General features: G+C 40.8%; 1 long non-coding RNA gene across 1 annotated transcript; it reads right to left on the bottom strand.

Annotated features, from left to right (window-relative positions):
- Positions 1–1,126: 1,126 nt before the first annotated feature.
- Positions 1,127–22,208, bottom strand: LOC140736549 (uncharacterized). The gene is made up of 3 exons (XR_012100963.1): positions 22,114–22,208; positions 16,952–17,061; positions 1,127–1,241 (listed from the first exon to the last, which is right to left on the bottom strand). It is a non-coding gene; the product is annotated as an uncharacterized lncRNA (long non-coding RNA).
- Positions 22,209–23,481: the final 1,273 nt, after the last annotated feature.

Here is a 23,481-nt window from a genome sequence, read left to right as displayed (position 1 = left end):
AGCTCTCCCCTACCTTGCCCAAAAGGAACACCCATCAGCTGCTGTCCTCTAACCATGTCCTCAATTGAAGTCAATTTACTTTACACACATGGGATTGTATCTTGGCCATTTGAGGTTTATATAGTTTACTACTCATTAGGTAAATTCATTTGGGAAGCAGAGTGTTTATTGAGAAACAATGGATTGAAGGGGTGTACAGATTTACATCAGAAGTCTTATCAAATTCTATTCACTCAGCAAACCTACATTTAAACCATGTGCTGCAATAAGCAATTCACCCAGCCCACTTAAAATAGGCACAACGACAGCTGATGGAGCACATAACCTAAACTACCGAATTTTTTCCTGATATAAACAGGATTATTTCCTCTTCAAAATTTTATGAGTGGCAGGTGCAAATTGTATTCACTTTAATAATCTTAATCACTTACTCCTATGAACTCTATAGGATGATTGATTAAAAAAATCACTAATCTACATATTGGTTTTACCATAAGCTTCTCAAAGTATAATAGCACGCTTGACGGAAACTAACAGAATTGGTCCCATAACTCATTTTACCACTATTCCAGTTCTCTCCCTTCCCCCTGCCCCGTTATTTTCCAGTGAAATCAACAGAAAGGGAAAACGGGAGGCATGCAAAGTAGACAGATGCTCTGATGCTATCAATTAAACCAAAATAAAATCAAACATCTATTCCATTTGCTATTGTCTAAACATGAGTGACTAAAGTATTTATTTGGATTTGCCCTCAAAATAAACTTCTTTGATGGTGCATATTGACACATATTTGCTAAAGCAAAACCCTTTTCCTTTGGAAATTCATTTTGAGAGGGAAACAGTCATTGTCAAATCTTGTTTCAAAAAAAAACACTGGGTGTCCTGCATAATACAAAAAGAAGAATACTACCTTTTTCTGAACAAAGACTTCTCACTTTCATCTTTCTCCACAGGGTTATGATGTGAAGTACTAAGACAATTCAAATTATCAAATGTCTCTTCATTCTGATGTCTGCTGTGACCTTTACTGTTGTCATTTAACAGGATCGTTGAAGGAATAGAATTGTCATTTCTGAATCTAAACTGAGATTGATCTTTCAGGGAATTATTTAACCCTATTTCAAATGTTTTTCGTTTGATTGGGGTATGCATATATTGGGAATCAAAAACCATTTGCGACTGACAATCACTTTCCATATTCTTCTTTAAAGGTGGCACAAATTTCTTTGATTGCTTGATACCTGAAAAGATAAAGCAAAAAGTAAGATGTAATCTGAAAAAGCAAGCACTAAATCACGTTCAACAAGATTTCAGAGAGTAAACATTAGAAAATGTTCTTAATGAAATTTGTGGAATAAAAGAATTTTTGAGAAGTGTTAAACAACACATATAGCTATTGTATTGGTACAGTGAATTTGCCTTTAATCTGGAAATAAAAATTACACAACATTATCAATTTACATTCTTTTTTGACATTGTTATATCCAAGGTTCTATGCCAGGTGAAATCTAGGGCTTAACAGATAGTTCTATAAGAAAGCACCAAGGAAGTACAGCATATTAAAACCTTTAACTATCTGAAGTTAAAAATTGTGTTGAGAGGAATGAGATGAAGTGGAAAAATGTTGCAAGTATCATTAGCTTAATTAAACTCTAAAATTTTGTGATAAGCCACACCAAATTTTTGCACAACTATATACAGTAATTTCAAAGAAAAGAGATTTATTTTTTTAAAATATCAAAACTCATTCTCATAGCCTATCACTTTTGATTCTTTTTATTTCAACTTGATTTTCTGTGTTAGGCTTCCATAAAATTCCTTATTATTCATTTGTGCATTAAGTTGAAATTTAACTTGGAATTTATTCTTGTTTTTCCTCTATCGACTTATTATCAAACATTTGGCCATTTCTTTATTACTATTGGTTAGATATATTTCAGACTTAGACAGTCTACCCTTAAATCCAGTTATAATATATCAAATCAACAAAGGTGAATTATAACAAAGCACAGTGCAAAAGCAAGTGATGCTGTAATAAAAAAAAGTACTTTGGCAAGAAAAGTGAATCTACAATCAATTCACTTGTATTTTCCTCTGCATCTTCATTATATGTATATTACAGACCAGGTTTATGAGGTCCTGCTGGTACAAATCTGACCATTTAGACTAGCATGCCTTATTCATCACCTGGCTGCATTTCCTGCCAGAAAAAGCTCCAGTTTCAGTCTGCAGATGTGGCCTGTGCAAATTCCCAAGGCTTGTTAAATTATTCAAATAGGTCTTTCACTGATTTTATAGTTTCTTAATTGTTTTCTCAGTGGAAGAAATACTTTCCCATTTATTAACACTGCAGTATGTCTACTGCCTGGCCTACAGGAACAGGCTTCTGTAAGTGAAGCAATGCACAGTGAATATCGCTGTCATTTTAGTTATATCATTCATGTCACTGTTTGATTCTAGTTGCTATTTTGTTAGCAAAAAGCAAAATGAACAAAAGGCAAGTTCCTTTAGCAATTCAAGAACCACAAATTTGAGAAATGGGCATGGATTATAGATGCACAATGATATTTAACTATCATGTACATGTTTGTCCAATATCTAGATACCATTCATTTCAACTATCACATTATCAAAGTTCCGTCTTATATCAAATTATTCAATGAATCTCCATTATAGCCTCAAATAAACAACAAAGTGTTTACCTATCCTCAAAGATTATGTCTATTTTGGCATAAACAAAATCTCAAAAAGTCTCTTAATATGTCCCAAATCCAAGCTCCTGAGATTGATGAAGATCAGAGATCCTAGATCATAGAACAACATCATAGTTCATGAATTATTGGATTGTAATCCAGAGCACTAAAAACAAGGATACAAGTTAAAATCCTACCATACTAGCTGGGAGATTTACATTAATTTAATTAAATCATCTACATTAAAATTAAATAATTTATCCAAAGTAATGGTGATCATGAAACTGCAAACCCAACTGGTTCACTATTTCCTTCAAGGAGGAAAATCTGTCAGTCTCCAGCAATATGGTTGACTCTTAGCCTAATAAATTACTGAGGTGTAATGAAGATCACTTATTAATACACAATTAAATTAAAACTAGACAGGCTACTTGGTGAGAATATCAGTTGATCTGGACAAGCAAGTCATTCAATTGCAAGAGTTATCCCACTGACTATTCAAACAGTAGATTAGCCATAATCCCAAATACCACCATTAAATTTTCTGGTTAGGTCCTATTTCAATTGCAATGCAGATCCAGTGGTGGTGTCACTGTTGTATGAAGTCAGTAAGAACATTCAGTCTTCAACATAATCACAGACCTCCAAAATATTCCAAAGTATCAGGCGAAAAATCAGTAAAGAAATCTAAAAATTATCAATTACCTTCCCTCAACAGATTTGCCAGTACCCCTCAACACTGAGCATGACATAGAAGAAGTATTGAATGTAGCAATGGCACAGAATTTGCTATGGATGGGAGACTGCAATGTCCAAACACAAGAGTGTACAAATGTACAATTTTATTAAATGAGATGGCTGGATTTAAAGAACACAGCTGCAGATGTTAAGTGAATCAAAATAAATCTACGTTGACCCAATTATTACTAATGTATCTGCTGCAGATGCATCAGTTAATAACATTACTGGGAGGAGTAACCATCATAAAGTCCGTGTATCGATAAGATTACATCTTCACTCTTGGGACATCTTGGTGCTAGATGTGATAGACATAAAACAAATCTGGTAACTGTAAGCTCTAAAAATACCCACAAGGAATTGTGGACCATCTGCAGCAGTAAAAGTGTATACCAACAAGATCTATTATCTTGTGGTGCTACATTCTTCATTCTATCACTACTGTCAAGCCTGTGGACTGAGCTTAATACACAGAGCTAAAAAGCACAAGCTTAAAAAAATTGTCCCAATCTGTTGGAGTTACAACAGACAATTAAGAGGCAGCTATATCAACAATGGTGGCATGTCATGGACAGAATAAAGCAATCACACAATGAACAGATTGGGTCAAAGCTCTGCAGTCTACTGCATACAGTGCTAGAAAACTGAACAGCTAATACGAGATGAGAATCCAATGATTCACTTATCATGAAAGATGGCAGAGGCTAGTATGTGAATGTTGAAGGTAAGGGTAAAACATTTGTAACCACCTGGAAATATTGAGTAAATTATTCATCTTAACTCTCTTCTTAAGTGTGCACCCGGAAATGTTGTCTCTATAGTGTAATCTAATCAGTCCCATTTTCCTACTCTTATTGTGCTTATCTAATTTCCTTTACAAATTATTAATATTTTGTACTTCCAGAATGCCTATTATGTACAGTGTTCCAGATAGTGTAAAAAATGTTCTTCCTTGCATCCTCTCAGTATTCCCTAGTTCCTACACCATCAATTTAAGTAAGTAGCTTTTCCACTGGTTACATTATCTAAACCTGTTATAATCTATAACTCTGTGGTCTCCTCTCAAAAAACACAAATCACTCTCTCACCTAGAAGGGGTCAGTTGTGCTGTGAGGATTACATTCCTTGACTTCTCTAGTGCCTTTAACACCATCCAGCCCAAGATCTTAAGGCACAAACTAACGGAGATGGGAGTAGACTCTCACATGGTGGATTGGATAGTGGACTACTTGACAGATAGACCTCAGTATGTGCAGTTGGGAGACTGTAGGTCTGACACGGTGGTCAGCAGCACAGGGGCGCCGCAGGGAACCGTACTCTCTCCGGTCCTGTTCACCCTGTACACATCAGACTTCCAATATAACTCAAAGTCCTGCCATGTGCAGAAGTTCGCTGATGACACGGCCATAGTGGGGTGTGTCAGGAATGGACAGGAGGAGGAGTATAGGAAACTGATACAGGACTTTGTGATATGGTGCAACTCAAACTACCTGCGTCTCAATATCACCAAGACCAAGGAGATGGTGGTGGACTTTAGGAGATCTAGGCCTCATATGGAGCCAGTGATCATTAATGGAGAATGTGTGGAGCAGGTTAAGACCTACAAGTATCTGGGAGTACAGTTAGACGAGAAGCTAGACTGGACTGCCAACACAGATGCCTTGTGCAGGAAGGCACAGAGTCGAATGTACTTCCTAAGAAGATTGGCGTCATTCAATGTCTGTAGTGAGATGCTGAAGATGTTCTATAGGTCAGTTGTGGAGAGCGCCCTCTTCTTTGTGGTGGCATGTTGGGGAGGAAGCATTAAGAAGAGGGACGCCTCACGTCTTAATAAGCTGGTAAGGAAGGCGGGCTCTGTCGTGGGCAAAGTACTGGAGAGTTTAACATCGGTAGCTGAGCGAAGGGCGCTGAGTAGGCTACAGTCAATTATGGATAACTCTGAACATCCTCTACATAGCACCATCCAGAGACAGAGAAGCAGTTTCAGCGACAGGTTACTATCGATGCAATGCTCCTCAGACAGGATGAAGAGGTCAATACTCCCCAATGCCATTAGGCTTTACAATTCAACCGCCAGGACTTAAGAACTTTTTAAAGCTATTATTAATGCCTTTTGAGATGGTGATTTAGATGCATATCATATTTTTTTTACTGAGTTAAGTATTGTATGTAATTAGTTTTGCTACAACAAGTGTATGGGACATTGGAAAAAAGTTGAATTTCCCCATGGGGATGAATAAAGTATCTATCTATCTATCTATCTATCAATCTATCTACTTTTGCTTGAAGAATAATCCAGTTTAATCTTGTCGCTAAAACCTCTTGTCCTGAAACCATTATGGGAAATATTTACACTCACTGAAAGAAGGTTCAATGTCCATTCAGAAATCAGATGGCAAAGAGGAAGAAGCTGTTCCTGAACGTTGAGTGTGTGCCTTCAGGCTTCTGTACCTCCTTCCTGATGGTAGCAATGAGAAGAGGGCATGTCCTGGGTGATAGGAGTCCTTAATGATGGATGCCAACCTTTTGAAGCATTGCTTTTTGAAGGTGTTTTGGATACTATGGAGGCTGGTGCTCATCATGGAGCTGACTAAGTTTACAACTCTGCAGCTTACTTAGATTCTGTGCAATAACACCCCCGCGCACTCCCCTCCACCCACCATACTGGGTGGTGATACAGCCAGTTAGAATGCTCTCTATTCTAACTCTATCTACAAGGATTCTACAACTTCTGGTCCTACAGTATGTTACCTCTTTCTAAGGACTTGATTTAATTTTTTACCACCAGAGCTACCCCAATCTCTCTGTCTACCTGTCTGTCCTTTCAATATAATTTGCATAAATTTGCAAGTATTTTAGGTGACATACCAAATCTCCTCAACTCAACTCCTAATGAAATATAACCACTGTCTTGCCTTCTTTGCAGCTGCATCAATATGTTGGATCCAAGTTAGATCCTCAGAGATATTGACACCCCAGAACTTGAAATTGTTCACTCTTTCCACTTCTGATTCCTCTGTAAGAATTGGTATATGTTCCCTTATCTTACCCTTTCTGAAGACCACAATCAATTATTTAGTCTTCCTGACAATGAGTGTAAGGTTGCACTCAATGTAAAATGATAGCATTATCGAAGTTTTGCCAGGAATACTCAGTTCTAGATAATATCAGGTAGTCCAGGTTTGCTAGAGCTGTTTTTGGCAGGGAGATAGGAACCAGAAATGATAGGGCTGAGGATGTGGCAGTTAGCATACAAGTAGATGCTGTGGTAGTGAGACTAAGAGGGACAGGCAAATAATTAGGCAAAATTGCAGTCAGTGGGATGTACTGAAGTGTAATTTTGGGGCAAGATCGAAAAAGGTCATGAATGCAGGTCTGAATGTATTATATTTGAATGCACACAGTATATGGTATAAAGTAGACAATCTTGTAGCACATTTAAAGTTTGGCTGGTACCATGCTGTGGGTATCACTGAGTCGTGGCTGAAAGAAGATTGTAGTTGGGAGCTTAACATCCAAGAATACACCTTGCATTGAAAGGACAGGCAGGTAGACAGAGAGGTTGGGGTGACTCTGTTGGTAAAAAAAATAAATCAAATCCTTAGAAAAAGGTGACATACTGTAGGATCAGAAGTTATAGAATCCTTGTAGGTAGAGTTAAGAAACTACAAGAGTAGAAGGACCCCAATGGGGGGTAAGCCTCAAATAGTAGTAGTAGGCCTCCGTTAGTCTTGATAGACCATGGATTTGCGCCTTGGAAAGCTTCCAGGGCACAAGCCTGGGCAAGGTTTTTTTTTATGGAAGACCAGCAGTTGCCCAAGCTGCAAGTCCCCCCTCTCCACGCCACCGATGTTGTCCAAGGGAAGGGCATTAGGAACTATACAGCTTGGCACTTCAAATACAGCTTGGCGCCTCAAATAGTAGCCAGTATGTGGTATACAAATTAAAACGGGAGATAGAAAAGGAATGTAAAAATGGCAATGTTACCATAGTCGGGGGGGGGGGGGTTCAATATGCAGGTAGATTGGAAAAATCAGGTTGGTACAGATTCCAAGAGAGGAAATTTGTAGAATGCTTACAAGAAGGCTTTTTAGAGCAGTCTATGGTTGAGCCCACTGGGGAAAACACAATTTTGGATTGGGTGTTGTGTAATGAACCAAATATGATTAAGAAGCTTAAGATAAAGGAACCCTAAGGAAGCACTGGTTATATGATGGAATTCGCCGTGTCTTGAGAGGGAGAAGATAAAATCAGATGTATCCATGCCGCACATAAGGCTATTTAACAAGATAAGAGCCCATGGTCTTACAGGAAAAGATACTAACATAGATAGAAGATTGGCTGATTGAAGGAGGCAAAGAGTGGGAATAAAGAGGGCCTTTTCTGGTTAGCTGCCAATGACTAGTGGTGTTCTGCAGGGAGGTCAGTGTTGGGACGGCTTCTTTTCCCATTATATGTGAATAATTTAGATGACAAAATTGACGGCATTATGGCCAAGTTTGCAAATGATACAAAGATAAGTGAAGCAACAAGCAGTGTTGAGGAAATAGGGAGTCTGAAGAAGGACCGAAGCAGATTTGGAAAAGAGGAGGCAGATGGAATAGAGTGTAGAGAAGTGTATGATCATGCACTTTGGTAGAAGGAATAAAGGCATAAACTACTTTCTAGACAGGAAAAAAATTCACAAATCAGGGCAGCAAACGGAATTCAGAGTACTTGTGCAGAATTCCCTAATTGTTAACTTGCAGGTTGAGTCAGCAGAAAGGAAAGCCAATGCAACTTTTGCATTCATTTCACTAGGACTAGAATACAAGAGCAAGGATATTGTTGAAGGAGTTCCTCTGAACAGTATTCTAGGACCAACTATTCTCAGCTGCTTAAGATATGACATTCCTTACATCATTATATCAGAAGTATGGATGTTTGCCCCAGTGATGATACAATTGTTTATTTTAATTCAAAGTAAATTTAATAGGTTAATGCCAGGGATGATGGAGCTGATTGGATTGTAGTAAATTTATAGATGATCTAGTTTTAAACATTTCAGATTCTCAAAATGCTTGACATAGTAAATGCTAAGATGTTGCTTCTCCTTTTGATGGAGTCTAAAACTAGAAGGTATAGTTTCAGAATGATTGTTCATTTTAAATGGTGAAGAGGAGGAAGTTTTCACTCAGAGAGCCATAAATCTTGGAATTCTCTACCCTCAAGAGGCATGAAGATTGAATAACTGAATATTTTATTTTTAGTTTTCATATTATTGAGATACAGCTCAGGAAAGGCCCTTCTGGCCCTTCGAACCGAGCTAACCAGCAATCCCCAGATTTAATCCTAGCCTAATCACAGGAGAATTTACAATAACCAATTAATCTACCAACCAGCATCTTTGGACTATGTGATGAAGCTAGAGCACCTGGTGGAAACCCATGCAGACACAGGGAGAATGTACAAACTTCTTATGAGCAGAAGTGGGAATTGAACCCAGGTTATTGTACTGTACAGTGTTGTGCTAACCACTATACTACTATGCCATCATCAAATATATTCAAGGTATTAAATAATAAGGAAAGTGAAGGCAAGGCTAAGATTAGATCAGTTTTTATCCTACTGAGTGATGCATCCAACTTAAGGTACCATATGGCCTATTCCAGTTCCTCTTTCATGTTCCTATGTTGTTTCACCATGCTTAAGACACTGAAACATTCCATGCCCATGCAATAAAACATAGTCAGCCTTAGGAAGTAATATTCATACTGCACAAGTGCTAATCTCTAACCAAAAATAGTCAAAGACCTAAATATGATCAATGGGATTAGCAGTGAAGAGTTTCCCACCATCAACATCCCGGGGTTATTCATCAATGTCTAGAAACATAACTAGAGTAACTAAATACATGCAGTTGATGATGCAAGGATAAATCCGCAGTTAAACATCCTGTGACAACTGCCTTTGTTTCATTTTGAAGGCATAAGTCAGGCATGTAATGAAATATTTGCCTTATTGAGTACAGCCCCAATAGCATTCAAGAAGGCCCATGCCACTTGAGCAAAATAGCCCATATCCCATCCTAAATATTCAGTCCTTACACTCCCTGCATTCTGTGCCTGCACTGTACTGCTTCTGCAAAATATATGCAGTCACCCTTGTTGGCTACACCAATGCACTTTTCAAACCTGCAACCTCTATCACCAAAAAGAACATGGAATAAGACAGTCTGCAAGTTGCCCTCTAAGTAACACACAATACTGACTGGCTACTATATTGCAAGCCCCTCATAATTGTTGGCTCTAAATCCTGCAAGTATCTAAGCAATAAAACTGCACAAGTACTGGCTTATGGACCTCTGGTTTCCCTCTCCTGAAGTCTACTATCAGTTCCTTGGTCTTATTGACATTGAGTGAGAGGTTGCTGTTCTTACACCATTCAGCCAAGTTTTCAATTTCCCTTCTGTATGTTGATTCATCACCACCTTTGATACAGCCCACAACAGTGGTATTGTTAGCAAACTTGCATACGGTGTGAAGCTGTACTTAGCCACACAGTCATAGGTGCAAAGCTAATAGAGCAGGGGGCCAGGTACACATCCCTATGGTGCTCCTGTGCTGATGAAAATTGTGGAGGAGATGCTTTTGCCAATCCAAACAGACTGGGGTCTACAAATGAGGAAATCAGGATCCAATTGCACAAGTGGGAATTGAGGTCCATGTCTTGGAGATTACTGATTAGTTTTGAGCGGATGGTGGTGTTAAATGTCGAATTGTAATCAATAAAGAGCATCCTGATGAATGCATCTTTGCTCTCCAGATGTTATGGTGTTGTATGAAGAGCCATTGGGATAGCATCTGCTGTAGACCTGTTGCTTCAGTATGCAAATTGGAGCAGATCCAAGTCGCCATTCAAACAGAATTGATACACCAGCCTCTCAAAACACTTCATCAAGTGTACAGTGAAGGACATATAACTGGAGATGAATAGTGCATTGTTTTGGCATATGATTCATTTGCGCATACAGAATGACTTGTTACCCTTTCAATTAATTTATAATGATTGCTTTATACATTAAAAAGCCTACTACTGTACTTCATTTCCCCCCATCATTACACAATCAAATTTAGACAAAAGCCCAGCCAGCAAGCAACTCAAAGCCAAGGTTTTGTTGCAAGGTTATACCAATTTTTTTAATGCCTTTATCTACAACATTAAGCAACTACTTCATTATAGTACAACAGTGACTGACAAAGCAATAGACCTTTTCAGTCTAGATACTGCTGTAAAATATGGGCATGCACAGTGATACCATCACCCATGAATTAGAACATTCGAAAATGAAACAGCCTAGAAAGGTTTATATACTATAAAAGACATAATTTACATTTGATCATGAAAACCAAATCATACAAAAGACCTGGGGGAGGTAGTAGTTTTTACATAACTGAAAATGTAATTGGCTGTTCAAATTAGAAATTCCATATGGCATCAATGAACTATTGAATTTTATTACTGCCAAATGAGTGGGTGCTGGAACCACCAGATCCTGAATGGTAGTTTCTATGTGTATATTTATCTTACTTAATTAAGAAGGGCTTTTTGGAAGCATCTTCCTGATAAAACTGAGTTAGTCATGATCAAATTTACTTCCGTCGATCCAGTCTCATTTTCTTTGATTTTCCTTGAACTCAGAAATGTAAATTAAACTGTTATGTTCGTCATTGAATCTTGAGGTCATAGAATCCACTGATTGTATGATAATTAAGTCAGTGCTGTGAATTTACCATGCTGTTTGAAAAGCCCTTGTCTGATTGACAATACAAGGGCCATGATTTGGCTATCAAGTGACAATCTGTCATTGCAGACTATTATAAAAGGTTGAAATGTTGAACCTAGGAAATATGCTACGTTTCCACCACAAAGTGCAAATATGACTAGTCTTCTAAGGATTGGTTTGATGTTAGGTACTGCCATTATCTGGGAAGGATAGTCAAGCAATTTACATTGACTTTAAATAAAATAAATTTGAGTTTTGTATTGTTCCAAGAATGGGGGCAAACTTTATTAGGTGCAGGAGTGGAACCCGGTGTAGTCCATCCATTTCAAGGTTTGACATGTTGTGCATGCAGAGATGCTCTTCTGCACACCACTGTTGTCATGTGTAATTATTTGAGTTACTGTCACCTTCCTGTCAGCTTGAACCAGTTTGACCATTCTCTTCTGTTCTCTCTCATTAACAAGGCGTTTTGCCCTCAGAACTGTCACTCGCTTGATTTTTTTTTGCTTTTTGCGCCACTCTGTAAACTCTGGAGACTGTTGTTTGTGAAAATCCAGGAGATCAATAGTTTCTGAGATACCCAAACCACTCCCTGTGGCACCAACAATCATTCCACTGTCAAAGTAACTTAGATAACATTTTTTCTCCATTCTGATATTTGGTCTGAACAACAACTGATCTGCTTGACCATGTCTGCATGCTTTTATGCACTGAGTTGCTGCCTCATGATTGACTGATTAGATATGTGCATTAAGAGCAAATGTACAGATGTATAGTACCTAGTAACCTGGCCAATGAATGTTTATATCTGGATTTACCACAAATTTCAAAACATTTCACTTTATTTACTTAATATTGAGATCACTTAAATTTAGCTATCACAAATAATTCACAAAAAAAGACAGCCCTTCTATTTTCCAACCACTTGGAGCCACTGCAAGAACATCAAATGGCACTCTGAGAACAGACTTAATTTACATGAAACTGAACTGGTTTCATTCTGAAAAGTAGGAATATTAAAACTCAAAAATAGTGAAGATATTGATCAGATTGATAAAAAATAAATGTAAGTAAAGCAATCTAAATGAGACAGTGGTGAAGTTCCAACTGTTAAAATTCAGAAATAAAACATTTATAAGTGTGATAATTAAAGATAAATGTAAAGAAAATGTTCCAAATGTCATAAATCCATTTAAAAAATTATACTTACTGGAAATGCCCAGTATTTCAGATGTAGACAGAGAAATTAGGAAAATTGCTCAGTCTCTGAAGGTCAAGAGGTTGCTAGCATTGTAACAATCTTTGTGATAACAAAATTAACTTGTTGCATTTAAAATGGATGTTTTAAATCTGAAAAGATATTCTAAAATTGATGCATATTCTTTCCGAATTTATATTGATTGACTTATTACTACATAAAGATCAGACATTTAACCAATTCTGTCTGTGCCAGTTACTATTAATCCCACTCTTCCTTTCTATTTTTGAGTAATTCCATGACATATTTTCTCTCAAATGCTTGCTAACTCTTGATTCTTTTGCCACTCATTTATCATAACGGCTAATTCACAGTAATCAATTGTTCTTGTGATGTGAGGGAAATAGGATCACCTAGCTGAAACCCATGTGGTCATAGAGAGAACATGTAAAATCCACACAAGCAGCACCTGTGGATAGCTGTGAGACAGCAGTTCTACCTGTTCTGACCACTTGCCACTGTGTTTGATAGCTTTCAAGGATAAGAGAAACAGTTAATTTTTTAAAAGTTGTAACAAAACAATAATAAAAATCTGTAATACAGAAAGGTTTAAATAATTAAATTGTAGTGACCCACTTTCCAGCGCACTCGGACCAGCTCACAAAATGGCATGCGCCGGCAGAGAGGCCGGCCCCAAAAAGGGCACTAGGCCTTCTTCACCAGCAAGGGGAAAAGCCCGCGCACAGGAAGGGGTTGTGAATATGCGCCCCCTACAGCATTCCCACCCAGAGAGGGCAGAAACAGGAAGGCTTAAAAGTGAGGCCGCGAAGTTTAAATAAATCTTTTACGCAACTGCAACTCACCGTCTGCGTGTCATTATTCCAGCGCTGTGTGTAGCACACCGCTACAATTGGTGACCCCGACGGTCCAAACGATATTTGGACCGAAGATGAACGACGCCGCATCTGTTCATGCAGTTTCATTAAAACTGCCAAGCTTCTGGACACTGCGACCTCACCTATGGTTCCAACGAGCAGAAGCCCAATTCCACATTCGGCAGATAACCTCGGGTTCCACACGTTACTACTACGTGGTGAGCTCCCTCGACCAGGAGACAGCCGCCCAGGTTGAGGAGTTCATACAGTCGCCCCCGGAGGACGGTAAATACACAGCATTCAAAGCTCTGCTCATAAGGACTTTTGGACTCTCACGGCGCGAGCAAGCTGCCCGCTTACTGCACCTGGATGGTTTGGGAGACAGGCCGCCGTCGGCATTAATGAACGAGATGCTGGCCCTGGCTGAAGGACACAAGCCCTGCCTCAGCTAGAGCAGCTGCCTGAGGACATACGCCTGCTGCTGTCCGACGCGGATCTCAGCAACCCCCGGAAGGTGGCGGCCCAGGCAGATGTGCTGTGGAAAGCCAAGAAGGAGAGTGGGGCATCCGTCACACAGATCACCAAGCCACGCGCCCAACAGCAGACCAGACCAGGCCCGGCAGCAGAGCCCACAAAACCTAGAGGCAGGAGTGCGGAGGCCAACGAACAATGGTGTTCTACCACCAGTGGTGGGCACAGAAGCCCACCGCTGTAGCCAGCCGGCAGCTGGCCATCAGGATAGCCTCCTGTATGTCTGGGACAAACAGTTGGGACGCTGCTTTTTGGTCAACACCGGAGCCGAGATCAGCGCCTTACCTCCAACGAGTTACAACATCCACAACAGAGAACTGGGACCCACCCTGAGGGCCGCAAATGGCAGCACAATATGGACCTACGGCACCTGTACGGAGCAGCTACAGTTCGGCTCCAGCTGGTTCACGTGGGACTTCACACTGGCTGCTGTGGCCCAACCACTCCTCGGGGCAGATTTTTTGCGAGCTCACAGCCTGTGCTGGTCGACCTGCAAGGGAAGAGACTAGTCCATGCCAAGACTTTTCAAACGTTCTCCCTGGGTGAAGCCGAGTTGCCTGCCCCACACCTGAACTCCATCATGCTGTCCGACAACGAATTCACCAGACTCCTGGTGGACTTCCCATCAGTTCTGGCACCGCAGTTCACAGCAGCCATGCCCAGACATGGAGTACAGCACCACAACCTGACACAGAGACCACCCCTCCACGCCCGTGCTCAAAGGCTTCCCCCGGACAAGCTCTGAATGGCGAAGGAGGAGTTCAATAGGATGGAGGATTTGGGGATCATACAGTGGTCCGACAGCCCATGGGCTCCCCCCGGCACATGGTGCCCAAAGCAACAGGGGGCTGGAGACCATGCGGCAACTACCGCAGACTGAACAAGGCTACAACACCGGACCGCTACCCTGTGCCGCACATTCAGGATTTTGCAGCAAACCTGCACGGTGCATGGATCTTTTCCAAGGTAGATCTCGTCCGGGGATACCATCAAATCCCGATGCATCCGGATGACATCCCTAAAACAGCACTCATCACTCCGTTCGGCCTTTTCGAATTCCTCTGAATGCCGTTCGGCCTGAAGAATGCCGCACAGACGTTCCAGCGGCTCATGGACGTGGTGGGATGCAACCTGGACTTTGCATTCATCTATTTGGACAACATCCTCATAGCCAACAGTAGTCATCAGGAGCATCTGTCCCACCTCCGTCAACTCTATGCCCAACTGAGTGAATACGGCCTGACAATCAACCCGGCCAAATGCCAGTTCGGACTCAACACCATCGACTTCCTAGGCCACAGGAATACTAAAGACCCCTCTGCCCGCCAAGGTAGACGTGGTCCGCCACTTCCCCCGACCCAACACGCTCAAAGGCCTGCAGGAATTCGTGGGTATGGTGAATTTCTACCACCACTTCCTTTCCTCAGCAGCCTGAATTATGCGCCCCTTGTTCACCCTGATGTCGGGTAAGGGCAAGGACATTACCTGGGATGAAGAGACCGCAGCCACTTTTGTTAAAACCAAAGAAGCCTTGGCAAATGCCGCGATACTAGTGCACCCCAGAACAGACATCCCTACTGCCCTCACAGTGGACGCATCCAACGCATTTCGACCACATTCATGCGGATATTGTGGGGCCCCTGCCAGTGTTGCGAGGAGCACGGCACCTCCTAACTATCATAGACCAGTTCACAAGATGGCCAGAGGCAGTCCCACTCACCGACACCACCTCCGAATCCTGCGACCGAGCACTGATTGCAACCTGGGTATCCCGCTTTGGTGTACCAGCCCACATTACCTCCGACAGAGGCACCCAGTTCACCTCCAGCCTGTGGTCAGCTATGGCCAGCCGTTTGGGAACACAGCTACATCACACAACTGCCTACCACCCACAATCGAACGGACTAGTGGAGTGTTTCCACCGTCACCTGAAGTCGGCTCTCATGGCCCACCTGAAAGGGCCTAACTGGGTGGACGAACTTCCCTGGGTCCTGCTCGGAATCCACACGGCACCCAAAGAGGATCTGCACACCTCGTCGGTCGAGTTGGTGTACGATGCACCCCTGGTCATCCCAGGAGAATTCATACCAGCCCCAAGCGGGCAAGAGGAAGAACCCGCAGCAGTCCTGGACAGACTACGTGAGAGGCTTGGTAACCTGGCCTCCATACCCACTTCACAGTATGGACAGAGCCCGACCTGCGTACCCAAAGACCTGCAGCACTGTAAGTTTGTTTTTGAACGACGGGGCGGACATCAGGCACCGCTACAGCAGCCCTACAAGGGGCCGTTTAAGGTGATCAGGAACAACGGGTCCACATTCGTGCTGGACATTGGGGGGAGAGAGGAGATTTTCACAGTGGACCGACTCAAACCGGCCCATGTGGACTTGGCGCAGCCGGTCAGAGCTCAGGCACCGCGGCGCAGAAGCAGACCTCCCAAACAAAGGCCGACTCAGACTGTGGACATTGGGGGTGTATCGCCGGTTCTGGGGGGGGGAGTTCTGTGGTGACCCACTTTCCAGCGCACTCCCGCCCGGAAAGGGCAGAAACGGGAAGGCTTAAAAGCGAGGCCGCGAAGTTTGAATAAATCTTTTACGCAACTGCAACTCACCATCTGCGTGTCGTTATTCCAGCGCTGTGTGTAGCACACTGCTACAAAATAATATTTGTTAAATTTTGAACTTTATCTTCAGTGCACAGATTTTGATTAGCTATGAAACTGATATTTCAATTATACAATTGCCTAAATTTGCTTTCTGTTCCAAAGAATGCAAGGACAACAACAGGGCTGAGAGTCTGGCAAAATAATGGAAACAGCTAAGCATGATTTTAAAAAGGAGACATGAGATACTGTGAATACTGGAATCTGTAACAACAATCTGTTGGAGGAATTCAGTAAGTCAGCCAACATCTGAGAAGGTAAATAAACAGTCAATGTATCAGGCGGTTCAGATGAGAGTTCTTGACCTGAACTGTTGACTGTTGATTTCCCTCCACAGATGTTGCCTCACTCACTGAGTTTCTCCATAGTTTGTTCTTCACAATGATTTGTAAAACTTTTAAATTTAAAAATGTCAAAAAATTACAGAAAAAGCAATACATTATAAAAAGCACAAAAAGAGTTCTAGAATGTTAAAATTATACATTATACCTGATGATAGCCTTTCTAGCTCTCTCTGCAATTCCTGTGCAGTTGGTATTTCAGAAATTGGTGGAGGAGGTGCTATCTGCCAATTTGTTGTTTCTTTGTTGACAAGTTTCCTATCAAAATATTAATATAGTTCATTTACTTTAGTATGTCAATATATATGATTTTCTACAATTTAACATACTGTACTTCTCATCAATATTGTCAGAAAGGAAATAAAGTGTTATGAGGAAATGTCATTTCCACTTTAATATGTTCCTGTTCTGTTTCATCAATAACCAGATGTTTTACCACCCACTGTATTCAAAGCTCCCCAAATTATGCTCACTGTAGAAGCACATAGAAGTTTCTATGATGGGTATTTTACATTCCTAATTCTGAATTGCATCTGCACCATCACTCTCTCTGTAAAAGAGGCTTTTAGGTATGTGAATAGGCCAGGATATGGACCATATACAGGCAGAAGGGATTAGTTAAATTTGGCATTATTACCTTAATTAGTTTGGAACAACATCATGAGCCAAAGGGCCTATTCCTGAGCAAAGAGATGTGTGAGTACATGCACACACCTTTTGCTACTAGCGCACAAAAGGAATTTAAACTGTGACAAAAGGTTGCTACCCTTTACCTCCTTGGTATGGTAAGTATGTTTCACGATTGTACACAATTACATTTCCTTTTCCAGTTTCTGACATGGACAGTGTTGACAATGTGGAGTTTGCAATGATTCATCTGCAGATTTTAGAACTGGCTTATTTATACTGTTTTTATTGAGCTGGGAGGAGTAGGTGAAAAAGATAAAGGGCTGAAGAAGAAGGAATCTGATTGGAGAGGAGAGTAGACCATGGGAGATAGGGAAGAAGGTGAAGCACTAGGGGGAGGTGATAGGTAGGTGAAGAGAAAAGAAGAGATAAGAGGGGAGCCAGAATGGGAAATGGAAGTGGGGAGGGGAAAGGGAAGAGGGATAATGACCATAAATTAGAGAAACCAATGTTCATGTCATCAAGTTGGAAGTTACCCATATGGAATATAAGGTGTTGCTCCTCCAAGCTGAGAGTGATCCTATTGTGGCAGTCGAGGGGACCATGGACTAATATGTTGGAATGGGAATGGGAATTGGAATTAAAATTGTTGGCCACTGGGAAATGCTCTTGTTGTGGATGGAATGAAAGTGCCCAACTAACCGGTCCCTCAATCTACATCAGGTCTCATCAATGTAGAGGAAGCCACACCGGGAGCACTGGATACTGTAAATGACCCCAACAGATTTGCAGATGAAGTATTCGCTCAGCTAGAATGACCGCTTAGGGCCCTAAATAGAGGTGAGGGAGGAGGTGAATGGGTAAGTTTAGCAGTTCTTCTATTTGCAGGGATAATTGCCAGGAGTGAGATTAATGGGGATGGATGAATGGACAAGGAAATCATGAAGAGACTACTGCCTGTGGAAAGCAGAAAAGTGGGAGGGGGTGGAAGGAGGTAAAGATGTATTTGGTGGTAGGATCCTATTGAAGATGGTGGAAGTTGTGGAGCATGAGGCTCATAGGTTGGTATGCAAGGACAAGAGGAATTCTATCCCTGTTAAGGCAAAGGGAAGATGGGGAGAGAGCAGATGCCTGGGAAATGAAGGAGAGGAATCTGGTAAAATACTGATAAGGCAGCTCCAATGGTGGAAAAAGGAAAACCCCATTCTTTGACTGATGTTAAAATGTTTACTTAGAACATCATCAACATCTTTACAACTACCAGTTAAATAAGTCCTATTCCTCAAATCTTCTACCCTGTCCTTACATTAAAGCTACCTATGATGCTGCCAATTTAATAAAGTTCCATCTCAGTTAATATTTCTACATTTTGATATTTGATTCTACTTTAAGTAGTTTACATGCAACAGTGCCACTTTAATGAATAGTGTCTTGACCAGCAGCCAATCCAGACGTCGGAGGTTTGGAGAGGAGGAACTTCAAACAGGTCCACTGCACGAGGATAAAAGGCAAGAGTGATTCATAATAGCGTAATAAGGTTTTGACCAGTGGCCAATCAGTGTTTGGGATTGATTAATAAGAGCAAATTAAAGGAAGGTAAGGGCAAGCGCAGCGGCCATGTTCTGAGTTGACATAGTCAGAGTGGTGATCTTAAGGCTTTAGCTCTTCGAGGCTTCACTTAGAGAAAGCAAAGGAAAGAAACCCTCATTTTTTCCTTCTCTTCTTTATATCTGCTAAGCTAAGACAGTAGAGATGTCAAGCACCTCTTACAGTGAGCAGGCAGGCAGGGAAACAACCAGTATCCCTGACCACTACAACTGATGCAGCTTTTAAGAAACCGCGTTAAGGAGTTGGAGCTGGAACTGGATGAACTCCAGATCATTCAGGAGGCTGAAGGGGTAAGAGACAAGATATGTAGGTAGGTAGTTACAACCAAGGTGTAGGACACAGTAAATTGGGTGACAGTCAGGAAGGGGAAAGTGTAGAGTAGTGCAGAGTACCCCTGCAGCTAACCCCTCAACAACAGGTTTATCACTTTGGATGCTGATGGAGGTGGGGGAGGGAAGGTTGATCTAACAGAGGAAAGTAACAGTGACTGGGTCTCTGGCACTGAGTCTACCTCTATGACTCAGAAGGGAAGGTGGAAGAAGAGACACACTGTGATGATAGGGGATTCATTAGTAAGGGGAATTGGCAGGAGGTTCTGTGGATGAGAATGAGATTCCCAATGGTACGTTGCCACCTGGGTGCCAGGGTCTGGGATATCTCAGATCAAGTCCTCCGTATTCTTAAGTGGGAGGGTGAGCAGCCCGAAGTCTTGGTCCATGAAGATACCAATGATGTGGGTAGGATAAATGATGAGGTTCTGCATAGGGAGTTCAGGGAGTTAAATACTAAATTAAAGGGCAGGGCCTCCAGGGTTGTGATCTCAGGACTGCTATCCATGTCATGTGCTAGTGAAGCTAGAACTAGAAAGATCATACAGTTTAAAACATGGCTAAGGAGCTGGTGTTGGAGGGAGGGCATAAGATTTTTGGATCATTGGGCTCTTTTCCAGGAAAGGTAGGACCTGAACAGAATGGATGGCTTGCACCTTAACTGGAGGGGTCTAATATCCTAGCAAGAAGGTTTGTTGATGCTGCACTGTGGAGTTTAATTTAGAGTTGCAGAGGGGTGGGAACCAAAGTGCCTGAACATTTGGTGAAGAGATTGTGGAGGCAGACCTCAGACAAAGTTAGGAATCAAAAGGTTGAGCATGGTGCAACAAAATCGAAAGGGGTGAATATAGAACTGAAGGTGTTGTATCTAAAAGCTCACAGTAGATGGAATAAGGTAGATGAACTTGCAGAACAGTTGCAGATTGGCAGGTATGATTTTGAAAGTATCATTGAATCATGGCTGAAAGATTATACCTGGGAGCTTAATGTCCAAGGATACCCATTGTATCAGAAGGAAAGGCAGGAAGGCAGAGGGGGCGGTGTTGCTTTGTTGGTAAAAAATGAAATCAAATCACTAGAAGAAGGTGACATAGGATCAGAAGATGCTGAATCATTGATTCCAGAATTGAATGGCTTCATATGAAGAACATTTGATGGCTCTGGGCCCGTATTCATTAGAATTCAGAAGAAAGAGGAGTAACCTTGTCTTATGGTGAAAAGCCTTGATAGAGTGGATGTGGAGAGGATAGTTCCTATGGTGGCAGAGTCTAAGACCAGGGGATACAGCCTCAGAATGGATGGCTGTCCTTTTAGAACGGAAATAGGGAGGAAATTCTTTAGCCAAAGAGTGGTGAATCTGTGGAATTCTTTGCCACAGGCAGCTGTGGAGGCCAAGCCTGCATGTATACTTAAGGCAGAGTTTGATAAATTCTAGATTGATCAATGTATGAAAGGATACGGGGATAAGTCAGGAGATTGGGCTTGAGAGGAAAATTAGATCAGCCACGATGAAATAGCAGAGCAGACGCGATGGGCTAAGTGACCTAATTCTGCTCCTATATCTTATGGTGTTATGGTCTTTAATTTCTGTCATTTCTGTCATGAATATGATGAGGTAAAACAAGAAAGCAGCAGAAAAGTCCTGATCATACAATATTATCATTTGCATAACATCAAATGTTGTACATATGACATATGCCTTTTAAACATCATACTTTAGATCAAGCAGATTGATATCTATTTTTATTTAAGCAATCTCCTACAGGAGTGCAAACACCAAATTTCTCTACAGCCTTCCACTTTTGGCCACTAGAGTATTTAAATTTTAATGTAGCATTTTTGCTGGCAATGCTTGCAACTGCTGGGGTTCCAAGTTCTGAAATATCTACCCCTAAGCTTCTACATATGTCTTCCCACCTTCTTAGACATCTTACATCATTCAAATTTTGTTCGATCATCTGCCGGGAGGATCATATTACAATGTCAAATGTGCTATCTAAAATAAGCTGTTGTCAAATGCTTCTCATCGTCTAATTTAGCTTTGAATTAATGATAAAAAACTTATAATCCTCTTTCTATTAACTATGATCCTACCAATCAATTCATGTGTGCAGAGAGGTTGATTTGAAAAATAAAAGGAAGAGGCTTACAAGTTGTTCAAAGACTTGCATTTAAATTGGGCTTAATTTCATAGAAATATCCTAGAGCTTCATGTAACATGAATTATTGAGAAGCAGCATTAATTTGGTAATGTAGAAAAATATGACAAAAGAATTTTAAATTGTCTGATAATAAGATTGTTGCAATAAAGAAGCAGAAATGTTAATATTAAGTGGAATACATGCCAATGAAAGTGCACAGAAACCAACACTATTGATATGGAGCCGTCCTTTAAGTAACTGAAACTATATTAACTTATAAAAATGGACCTTAATGTGTGTCAGTTGAAAAAACTGGTAAATACTGTATTCGTCAGACAGGAAGGGGTAGGATCAATGTTGATTTTTCACATTGCTAACTTGACTGGCTTTGGTGAGATCTCAGATCAATGTTACTTTTGGGATTATTGACCACGTCTCAATGCAAGCAAGAGTATATTCTATGGTTCAGCAGGAACTTAACTCAACATTTCATAACAGCTGAAGCATTACAAGCTCAAAATTATTTGGTCTTTGGCATGTTTGATCTGTAGACAGTAAGTGCCAAAATAAAGATTTTTTTATGAGGTAATGCATAAAGTACGTACTTGTTTCCTTCAGGTTTTTCAAAAAACAAAGATTCCAAGGGGAGCAAACAATCTTCTTCAAATTCAAGCATCTTGTATGTGAAATCACTTTCTCTTAATGGGTTAAATAAAAGCAAAGTTCGTCATTACTTAGTACTAAAGAAAATCAAACAGTATTTAAAAATTGTAGCTACAATCACTCAAAAGATGTTACAGGCTAATATTTTAGACCATAAATCTATACCTTAATATCCACGTCTGCTTTTTCCCTGCTAAAGGGACTGCATTTATTTTTAGGTGTAATTTTCCTAGCAAATGAATAATGTGGCATTTGCTATTATGAACATAAGGTAAGGGTGGTGAAGCCAAATCATGCATTAATTCTTTTTGACTAGATTCATAACACATTTGTAGAATAGCATAATGTTATGGCATCAATCAGAAATCCTGAGGACATGAATACAAATCCCATTAAACTGTTTAACAGAATACTGTAAAGTGATTTGGGCATAGAATGTCCTAAAACTGGCAAGAAAGAATACTGCTGCTTCCTTTTGATCTGGATAGATAGACCAGAAGGCACACAGGTAACTTTCAAGAGCAGGGAAAACAGTAAACATTAATATTTTCAGTACTGTAATTCTATTAAACATCACTAGAATTATGGTACTGAATGCAAGCCTTGGTTCCCATATTACAAGAATAATGATAGTGCCAGAAAGGACACAGACAAGATTTAAAAGGCTTCTACTACATAGAAATTAGTTTGGTTTCTTTGAAGAGGCAAAAGAGAGATTTTATTCAAGTGTATAAATTTAGGAGGCTAGAAAGGGTGAATCGGTAGGATGAAGCGGAAAGATTAGAAACTAATGAGTGTAGCTGTAAACTAAATGCCCAAAAAATTTTAGGTTTACTCAGAGTGGGACTTAGTAGCTGAAAGATAATAGAAGCAGAAACTTTTGACATACTTGAGACTTTATAAAGCACTGGTGAAGCCTCACTTGGAGTATTGTGAACAGTTTTGGGCCCCTCATATTAGAAAGGATGTATTAATACTGGAAAGGGTTCAAAGGAGGTTCATGAAAATGATTCCAGGATTGAACGATTGTATTATGAAGAGTGATGGCTCTGGGCCTGTATTCACTGGAATTCAGGAGAATGAGGGGTGACCTCATTGAAACCTATCGAATGGTGAAAGCCTTGATAGAGTGGGTGTGGAAGGATGTTTCCTATAGTGGAAGAGTCTAAGACTAAAGGTCACAGCCTCGAATAGAGGGGTGTCCTTTTAGAATGGAGATGAGGAAGAATTTTTTTAGCCAGAGAGTAGTGAATCTGTGGAATTCATTGCCACAGGCAGCTGTGGAGGCGTAGTCTTTATATATATTTAAG

Source organism: Hemitrygon akajei, chromosome 12 (assembly GCF_048418815.1).
Source record: "Hemitrygon akajei chromosome 12, sHemAka1.3, whole genome shotgun sequence".
NCBI lineage: Eukaryota > Metazoa > Chordata > Chondrichthyes > Myliobatiformes > Dasyatidae > Hemitrygon > Hemitrygon akajei.
The sequence above is the reverse complement of the archived record's forward strand: the minus strand, read 5'-3'. Positions and strand labels throughout refer to the sequence as shown.